The sequence below is a fragment of the Elephantulus edwardii genome, unplaced genomic scaffold, assembly GCF_000299155.1.
Source record: "Elephantulus edwardii isolate Elephantulus edwardi_28Jun2011 unplaced genomic scaffold, EleEdw1.0 scaffold00008, whole genome shotgun sequence".
In the NCBI taxonomy this organism is placed as follows: domain Eukaryota; kingdom Metazoa; phylum Chordata; class Mammalia; order Macroscelidea; family Macroscelididae; genus Elephantulus; species Elephantulus edwardii.
The window spans coordinates 1,046,064-1,056,169 of NW_006399758.1; the positions used below are offsets into that span (position 1 = coordinate 1,046,064).

General features: G+C 38.6%; 1 pseudogene; it reads right to left on the reverse strand.

The window, feature by feature from the left end:
- Positions 1 to 390: 390 nt before the first annotated feature.
- On the reverse strand, positions 391 to 828 carry LOC102850491 (annotated as a pseudogene).
- Between the last annotated feature and the right edge of the window lie 9,278 nt (positions 829 to 10,106).

Genomic DNA, 10,106 nt, shown 5'->3' on the forward strand with positions numbered 1-10,106 from the left:
GAGCATCCATCTCCCTCCCCCTCAGATGATTTCTTCAGCACGTTAGAGCAGTGAGGAATGGCTTTAGTCTCATAACCAAGTTAGAGTGAAGACATTAGCCACATAATACACATGCTCCTTTTTTAAAAAAACAACACAAAAACCTCTGAATCTTGGGCAACTGTTCTCTTGTAACTACTTTACAGTTTCTAAAAGCAGTTATTGTCCAAAGCTGGAAGAACTTAAGTCTTCTCAGATGAGCATGTGAATGAATGGAGGAAGGTAAACAAAAAATAAAATTAAAAAAGATGAGGTCTGATAGGGGAGCAGCCGGATAAGAAATCAAAAAAGGAACAGTAATTTAAAGTTTATTCCAGCTATAATGCAGGTTATTCTGACTTTAAGGTAGCATCACATGGCATACTTCTGAGTCCATTCCCGAGATATTCCGTTGTATTTATCTCTGTCTGTTTTATAGATCCGTGCAATCTTTGGCACTAGGGGGTCATCTGGGTTTGGATCGCACAGCAGTGAACAAATGGATAAAAGAACTTTAGAAATAAAGCAGGAGACCACTGTGATCTTAGTATATCGAGACAAATGCTGCCATTACTGTTAATGTTTGGATGATAAATTCTTGTTGTAAATGCAACCTTAGGTGGTTTGAAGGGGTAGTCTGTAGGAAAATGAATTGTCAAAAAGAATACACCGCCTTGATATGGGCTGTCATTAGGTCCCATAATTGTGGCTTGCCAATGAAACATATCATCTCCAACTGGACCTGCAGAACATTGTGCTGGAGGATCGAGCCAAATCACTAAGTTCCTTATTAATCCGTTTCAGCGCCATAATCTGTGCTTTTCGTCTGGCTCCGCACTATGTCGGTGTGCGCTCAAAGGTCCGGCCAAAACTCTTGATTATCCGGGCAGCAGGGGAAAAGACTGTCTCTTCTTCTCACACCGGCTCTGCCAGACACAGGCGCAGAGGGGCCGGGGCCTCCCTCAAGGTGCGGCCTCGGCCTCCTCCCGCGCGTGCCTCCCCGGCCCTATCCTGTGTTTACCTTTTAATATATATGTTGTTATTGTGTGCTGTTGAGTTAGAACTGACCCATAGCTGACCCTTCAGCAGGTTTTCAGAGGCAATCAGTTACACACATGGGAGGAGATTGTCCGTCCTTCTTCTTCCACAGAGTAGCTGGTAGATTGAAACTGCGTGCCTTCGGGATTGCAGTGCAGCTTCTTACCACTAGCCCATCAGAGCTCCCTATTTTATATAAGCAGAGTCTTAGGATATATAATATTTGTCCTTTTAAAACTAGTTTATTACACTTAGCATACCATGTTTCAAGCTTCATCCACACTGCAACATGTATCAAGATTTCATTTCTACCACTAAGTATTATTTAGTATGTAAGGATGAACCAAAATTTTGTTTCTTTTTCTGTTGATTTTGGGTTGTTTCCACCTTTGGCTATTGTGAATAGTTCTGTAATAAATATTGGTATAGGAGTCTGCGCTTTCAAATTTTTTTGTCATATATCAAGTCAAGGAATTATTTGTTTTTAATATTTTTTATTATTATTAATTTTAAAGAAAATTTACAGAGACTTTGGATTTCCATTCATTCACTGTTGCACTTTTCTCTCTGCCTACCCCTCCCCCCAGTACACTCTTCTCTTTGAAAACTAAAAGGAAAATTCTTCCATTGTTTTACAATCCCTCCCCCCAGGTCCTATGCAGCCTTCCCTCTGGACTCCTGTCATGACAATAATATCTAATCACATATCCCTTTTAAACAGTTCTCTCCCTCATCTGTTTCAATGTAGTATACATTATCTATCACATTTTTCTCAGTCTCCCCTCAACCCCAATGTCAGTCCTGTTTTACAAGAGTGGCACTGTGCAGTATTTGTCCTTTTGTGACTGAGATGTTTCACTCAGCATTAACGTCCCCCAGGATCATCCATTTTGAATAATATTTCATGAGTTCCTTATTTTTCAATAAAGTGTAGTATTCCATTGTGTGACTATACACAGCTTCTCTATCCATCCGTTTGTTGACGGGCACTTAGATTGTTTCCAACTCCTTGCTACTGTGAACAAAGCCAGCCAAGAAATTCTTTTAAAAACAAAAAAATGCTAAGGGATGGAAATGGGGGGGGGGAGGGAAAGGGAGGAAGATAATTAAAGAGTCAATCCAAGACAGCCAATATACAACAGGATATTTATAAAGAGTATGGTGAGGATTAATTTATCAGAGATGATATTACATAAACACCACAAATTTAATATCTGAAAAGTTTGGTGAATACCAACTGTACTGGCTGAAGAAAAGTGGTCACAGGCAGACAGCTATAAAATTCCAGAATACAAAGGGTAAGGAGAGGATTATAAAAGCTTTCAGAAAGAAAAAACATGCTTCCTACATTTGTTGTTGTTGTTGTGTTGTTATGTGCCGTCGAGTCACCTGCGACTCATAGCGACCCTATGTACAACAGCCCTAAACTCCACTCTGTCCTGTGCCAATCACACTGTCTCTGACACTCCCATCCCAATTATCCCAGTCACTGAATCAGTCCACCTCATAGAGGGCCTTCCTCTCCTGCGCCGTCCCTCCACCCTCCCAAGCATGATGTCCCTCTCCAAGGACCGGTCTCTCCTCACTACGGCCTTAAAGCAGTAACAGCTGAAATTGAAGATAAATGAGTAATACTTTTAAAGTCTTGAGGGAATTCATTTTAGTCAGCCAAACTGTAACTCAAATGTGAAGGAAGGAAGGAACGGATGGATGGACTCAATCATCCAAAATCAAAAGGTATTTTCCCATATATAAAGCTCAGAAGACAGGAAGGGATGGGAAAGGAGGATGAATGAAAACAGAAAACAAAGAGAGGAAGCAGGGAGAAAGAGGGCTATTACAATGTGGCATAGTAACCAATGTCGCAGAAAATAGAATATATTCTTTTTAATTGTGGAATGGGAAATTGACATATGAATTGTTGAATGGAAAACTAATTTTCTTTATAAATTCCCATTCATACACAAAAAGTTTTTAAAAATACAAGAATTTCAAGATCATATATTATTTTAAAAATCACCCACCACACACTCTTTCTCAGGAAGCTTAAACTATATACTTTACCAGAATAAGCCAAAAAGGAGACAGAGAAGAATCCAGCCTAGGTTCAAAAGCAAACAGCATTCCCAGGATGACAGATGTGCAACAATTCTGATAGGAATGTAAGGCAGAGAACTCCTAGAGGAAGCTATCAGAACAGAGAAAGGGATGGAATGGAGAGGTTCAAATAAACTAGTTTTGACTGTGTGGGAAATTTTATTATGAAGCTCTAACAGAGTTTAGGAGGGGAAAAATGACAAGTTCAAAGAAAATCAGCACTTACCATGAACAAAGCTAAACTGAAAATACAGTGTAAGGAGAGGAAAACACTTGTAATCAGCATGGCCTGTATACGCAGAGGCATATCTGAGGAAAATAGTGCCTAATTTTTAATTGCTGAGTGAGCTCTTACAGCTGGTCACAGAAACTTCACCGCCTAATAGAATGTGCTCACTGGACCCCTCCTAACTGGTGCCCAAGGCACATATTTGAGATAGACCTCTGTGCATGTGAATTCCTGTCTTTGAGCAGTTCTTCTAATTGGGAAGCTAACACATATCCATAATATGGCAAAATGTTGTTGCTGTGTACCATCAAGTCTATCTGAACTCATGTTACTGTTGTTATTGATAGCTGACCCCTTCATCGGGTTTGCAGAGGCAATAAATCGCAGAGGAAGAGACTGCCCATTCTTCTAACATGGAACAGCTGGTGGATTCAAATTGCTTACCTTTGAGTTGGCAGCACAATTCCTTACCATTAAGCCACCAGAGTTCCCTCTCCCAATTCATTATTGTTGTTGTTGTAGTGTACCATAGAGTCAGAATCGACCCATAGCTGACCCTCCAGTGTTTTCAGAGGCAGTAAATCGCATGGGAGGAGATTGCCCATCCTTCTCCAGCACAGCAGCTGGTGGCCTCGAGCTGAATGCCTTCAGGATTCTAATTCACCACAACCCTAAAAGACATGACAGAACTATCCCACAGGGTTTCTTGGGCCATAATCTTTACAGCAGCAGCTAGCCATAACTTCTCTCCACAGAAGTTGCTGGTGGATTCAAACCCTGATGTTTGAGCTATTAGCCAAGAGCACAACCACTGCACCACAAGGGTCTTTCAAATAATATGATGTAGTCCAGGGTTTTTCAAAGCTTTTGACCAAGACCCACAGTAAAAGCATTTTACATAGTGGGCCATCACACACACTACTGTGAAACACTATTACTCTTCTTTATGTTTCAGTGAAATTTTACTGGGGGGATATGTAATCATTGTCACTGAACTGTATATAAACAAACTGACAAACCCTGTTAAGTGTTTTCAGCTGTTTGAGGTCCATAGGCATTGCACAGAAATTTAAGGATGAGCTTTTCTATCTCTGCCAAGAAGGCAGTTTTCTGCGAGAGTGACTTAGATTTGTAGACTACTTTGGCAGTACTGCCATCTAAACCATTCTAACCCTTCTAACGCACCAGCTGCTCTGATGGAGAAAGGTGAGAGTTTCCACCCATAAAAGCTTAGAGCCTTGGAAACCTGCTAAAGGGAAGGTCACTACGGGTCAGAACCAACTTGACCACAGTTGGTTTGGTTTGTTTGAGGGAGGGGTTCACTCTTAACTATTATTAGAAATAGCATTGTTCCTTTCATTTCCTATTCTATTTGCTCACTGCTAAGTAGAAAAATAAACTGATTTTTGTGTTAACTTTGTACTCTGCCCTTTGCTGGATTAATTGAATAGTTTTAATAGCTTTCTCATGCATTGTTTGGGAGTTTCTATAATATGTTGTTGAATCCTATCCACTCAATTTTTAAATTAATAAACTTTGATAAATGACTATAGTTACAGAAAGGCTTCAGGACTTTTGTTCATAGGATCGCTATAAGTCATGCTCCACTCAATGGCAATCAACAACAACAAGAACAATACAAGAGATAGGAGAATTAACTGGGGTCTTTTCTGTTGTGGAACTAAAGACTTGCAGGAACTGTTCAAGTGTTTAACCCTTGCATCACCAGATCTCTTTGAGTATATTAGCCATGGGTTTTCCACAAACACTTGCTAGTAATACTGAGGAATTTCCTTCTTCCTACTTGCTGAGTGATTTTGTTGGGTTTTTTTTACATTTTCTTTTATACTTGTTTACATACAAAGTTCATAAAGTACATATACATTGTTTTTCACACCAGAGATTTCCCCTTTCTTTTACCTTTCCCTCCACCCATCAAATTGTGTGACTCTATATATAAGTGCCCCACCATCCAGTGCTGAGTTGTTTTATAATGAAATTGTGTTGAACTTTAATAAATGTCTTTTATATTGGTTGAAATTATCATGTAAACAATATATTTTTATATTTTCTTTTTCTGTACTGTGAGAGCTCTGGTGACCTAATGGTGAGGAATTGTGCTGCCAACCCAACGCATGTGGTTTGACTCCAACAACTGCTCCATGGGAGAAAAACAGGCAATTTTCTGTGCAATTTGTAGCTTCTGAAAACCAACTAGAAGGGCAGCTATTAGTCAGTTCTGACTTGATAACACATAACAACAACATTCTGGTCCATTTTATTTCATGTTACACAATCTACTAAATTGATTACCTAAGTCATTAACTCACATTTTTGTAACTCACATTTTTTTTTAAACCGTGCAAAACAATTCTAGTATATTATACTAAAAGAAAAAAACCGGTCTGGGGTATAAAACTGGAGGAGGCTGGGGGGAAAATGGCAAGAAAATCAAGAGACTTGATAGAAAGTATCTGAACTTAACTTTCAAGAAAGGATAATATTTTGGCAAGCTGTGAAAGGGAAGAAAGTTATTTCAAGTGAAAGGAAGGAGATTGTAAATGATAGGATGCAGGCAACACAATAAAGACAGTGTGGACTAAAATGAAGAAAAGAAAGTAAAGTCTCAAAAGCAGGAAATTACAGGATGTGCTGTAAGGCAAGGCAAAATCTGGATGAAGGAGTTATTGTTGTGTGCTTTTAAGTTAGAACCAACTCATAGCTGACACACCACTATTACCACGCCCTGGTGGGTTTTTAGAGGCTATAAACTGCACAGAAGGAGGCTCCACAACTTTCTCTGCAGAGCAACTAGTGGATTTTATCCCCAGAGCACCTAGATGAAAAACAGCTCATAGAAATAGAGAAACAGATTTCTAATCACTAAAGGCTTGAAAACTCTCCTAAAGATGTTTACATTATTCCAACATTAATGGAAATTTTAGAAAGGTTGTTGTTACTGTTGCTTGGTGCCACTGAAATGAGTACAATTCACAGCAACTCTATGAATAACAGATCAGAACCCTACCAATCCTGTGCCATCTTCATCATCTCGGACACACCTGAACCCATAACATCAGTCATTATGTCAATCCATCTCTTGAGGGTCTTCTCCTTCACTGATCCCGCCACCTTTCCAAGCATGATATCCTTTTCCAAAGATCAGCCTCTTCTAGCAACATGACCAAGTATTATGAAATGAAGCTCACCATCCTTGTTTCCAATGGGCATTCTAGCTGCACCTTCTCCAAAAATATATCTGTTTGTACTTTTGGCAGTTCATGGGATAATCAGTGCTCTTCTCCAACTCCAAAGCTCAAAGAAAGGTATCAATTATTTTTCTGTCATCCTTATTCTTTGTCCAGCTCTCAGATGTGTATCAAGTGACTGAAAAGACTGAATCTGGCATACTTTAGTCTTCAAAGTTACATCATTGCTCCTCTGTACTTTGGACAGGTTCCTGACAGCAGACTTTCCTAATGCCCATTTTTGTGTCTCCTATTCTCTTGACTGCTGGTACTAAGAATGTTGATTGTGAATTCACGTAAATCAATGGAAATGTCAATCTTTTCTCCATCTGTCATGTGTTGCCTTTTGGTCCAGTACTGAGGATTTTTGTCATCTTGATATTGCGATGCAATCCACATTGAAGGCCATAGTCTTTGATCTTCTGCAGCAAGTGTTTCAAGTCACTTAAAGCAAGCAAGATTGTGGAAACCGCATAACTCAGGTTGTTAACGAGTATTCCCTCAATCCTGATGCCATATTCTTCTTCATAGAGCTCAGTTTCTCAATTTATTTGTTCAGTATAGAGATTGAATGGAGGAGAAAGGATACAACCCGGATCCACACGTTTCTTGATTCTAAACCATGCAGTGTTCCCTTGCTCTGTTCACACAACATCTTGATTAAGGAATAGGCTTTGTATGAGCAATAGTAAGTGTTCTGGGATTCCCATTCCTCTCACTATTTGTCATAATTTTATCCACATAAATGCTTTTGTACAGTCAATAAAACACAGATAGAATTTCTTCTGGTATTTTCTGCTTTCAGCCTGGATCCATCTGACAATAGCAACACTATCCCTGGTGCCATGTCCTCTTCTAAACCTGACTTAAACTTCTGGAAGTTCTCTGTCAAAGTACTATTCTAGTCATTTTTAAATTATCTGCAGAAATATTTTGCTTCCATATGATAATAATGATACTGTTCTATAATTTTCATATTCTATTGGATCAAGAAAAAACATAAGTATTCTACAGTATAAAGAGACTGCCAAATACAGCCAGAAATGTAAAAACTAAAGAGGATTAAATTGATGAACGGGACCATCTAAAGATTAAATCCCTCTGGGCATCGAAACTGTTTCCAACAGTGTGAAGAGAACCTTACTGACTGGAAACAAACATTTGGTAATACCATCTCAGACAAGAGTCTCATAAGGAAAGTTTACAGATTACTCCTGGCCCTCCACAAGAAAAAGACTGAACCCAATTACAAAATGGGCAAAAGGCATGGAAAGAATTTTCACAGAGGAAGATATTCAGAGGGCCAACAGACACATGGAGAAATGCTCCAAATCACTGGCAATAATAGAGATGCAAATCAAAACCACAATGAGGTACCATTTCACTCCAGTAACAGTGGCAAAGTTTAATAGGGCAGCAAATAATAAATGTCAGAGAGGAAATGTTGTTAAGAAAGGAACTCTTAGATATTGTTGGTGGTAAAAAGGTACAACCATTCTAGAAAGTAGTCTGGTGCTTCCTCAAAAAAAGCTGAACATAGAAATTCCATATGATCCAGCTATTCCATTACTTGGAATATACCCTGAGAAAATGAAATCTGAGGTACAAACAGAGACTTGTACACCAATGTTCATAGCAGCATTATTCACCATTGCAAGAACATGGTAACAGCCCCGATGTCCAACCACAATAGAATGGATTAAGAAATTATGATCTAGTCATGTAATGGAATACCATACAACAGGCAGAAGCAATGATTTTGTAAATTACTACCTAACTTGAAAGGGACTGGACAGCATTATGCTGAGTGAACTAACTCAGTTCCACAAAGACAAAAATTGTATAAAACCATTGTTGTACAATGAGTATGAAGATCCAAGAAGGCGGGTGGTGGAAGGAGAGGGATTAATCATAAGGTTTTATAATTTTTTATGGTAATACTTTCATTTTATTTGAGTGAAAGTTTACAAATCATGGTGGTTTTTCACATAGTCTTGTACAAAGTTATAACACATTCTGTCTTACAGCATTAATCACCACTAATTGATTACTTATATTTTTTATTAATTTTAATGAAAGTTTACAGAGACTTTGGATTTCCATTCATTCATTGTTGCACTTTTCTCCTTGCCCACCCTCACTCCCAGTTCTCTCTTCTCTTTGAAAAGTAAAAGAAAAATTCTTTCATTGTTATACAATCCCTCCCCACCCCAAGTCCACTTCACTATGCAGCCTTCATTTTGAAAAGTAAAAGAAAAAAATCTCTCATTGTTATACAATCCTTACCCCCAATTCCATACAACTATGCAGCGTTAGTTCTGGACTCCTGTCATGACAATAATACCCAATCATATATCCCTTTTAAACAGTTCTCTCCCTCATCTGTTCCAATGCAGTATACATTATTTATCCCACCTTTCTCAGCCTCCCCCCAAACCTGATGTCTGTCTTGTTTTACAACAGTGGCAAAATGCAGCTATTTGTCCTTTTGTGACTGAGATATTTCACTCAGCATAATGTCCTCCAGAGGCACCCATATTGAATAATATTTCATTAGTTCCTTGCTTTTCAATGCTGCATATTATTCCATTGTGTGAATATACCATAGTTTCTCTATCCATTCGTTTGTTGATGGGCACTTGGGTTGTTTCCAACTCCTTGCTACTGTGAACAAAACCGCAATAAACATGGGTGTGCATATATCTGAGTTTGACGCCTTTGCTGTGCACTCCTGGGCACTTCTTCATCCTAGCACTTTTCACTTTGGATCGTAATAGTTTGTCTTCAGAGTCATATCAGATCTCCATGGGGATATGTTCTGTATTTATTTTTATTATTACAGAATCCCCATGCATTCTCAAAGTGCCTACACCTATATTCAACAACTATTTAGTAAATATAAAGTTTTGTTTAGTCTATAATTTTAAAGACTATGCTAAAGCCGAAGGAGCTCTGATGGAATAGTTCATCAGGAGTTGTGCTGCTAATCCAAAAACCGATCCTCTATGGTGGTTTTAATTTGCAAGCAGTCCCTCAAGAGAAAGATGATCACCTCTTGTGCAATTTACAGCCTTTAAAAACCCTGCTGGAGGTCAGTTATGAGTCATTTCCAACTCAATGTCAAAGTCAAGACAATTTCAAACTAAATTTGAAAATTCAAAATCTGTTTCAAGTAAGAACAACCAATTCACACTCTCCTTGTCTACTCTTTCAATTAAGTCAACTGATCTCACTATAACAGACATATTAAGTTAGTGAGGGCAGATTAAGGTGTTTGGATTGAGCTATAAATAGTTGCTATAGGTAAAGAAAGTTAGGTATGCAACTAAAACAGGACTTTAAGAAGATTAGCATTTTCTGGCATGCAGGATGGAATAAGGGGATTTTTTCCCCTCATTTTTTTAATCCTGGGAGGATTTTTTGTTTTGGTTGGGTTTTTTGGGGGTTTTTTTCTGTTTGTTTTTGGTTGGGTTTCT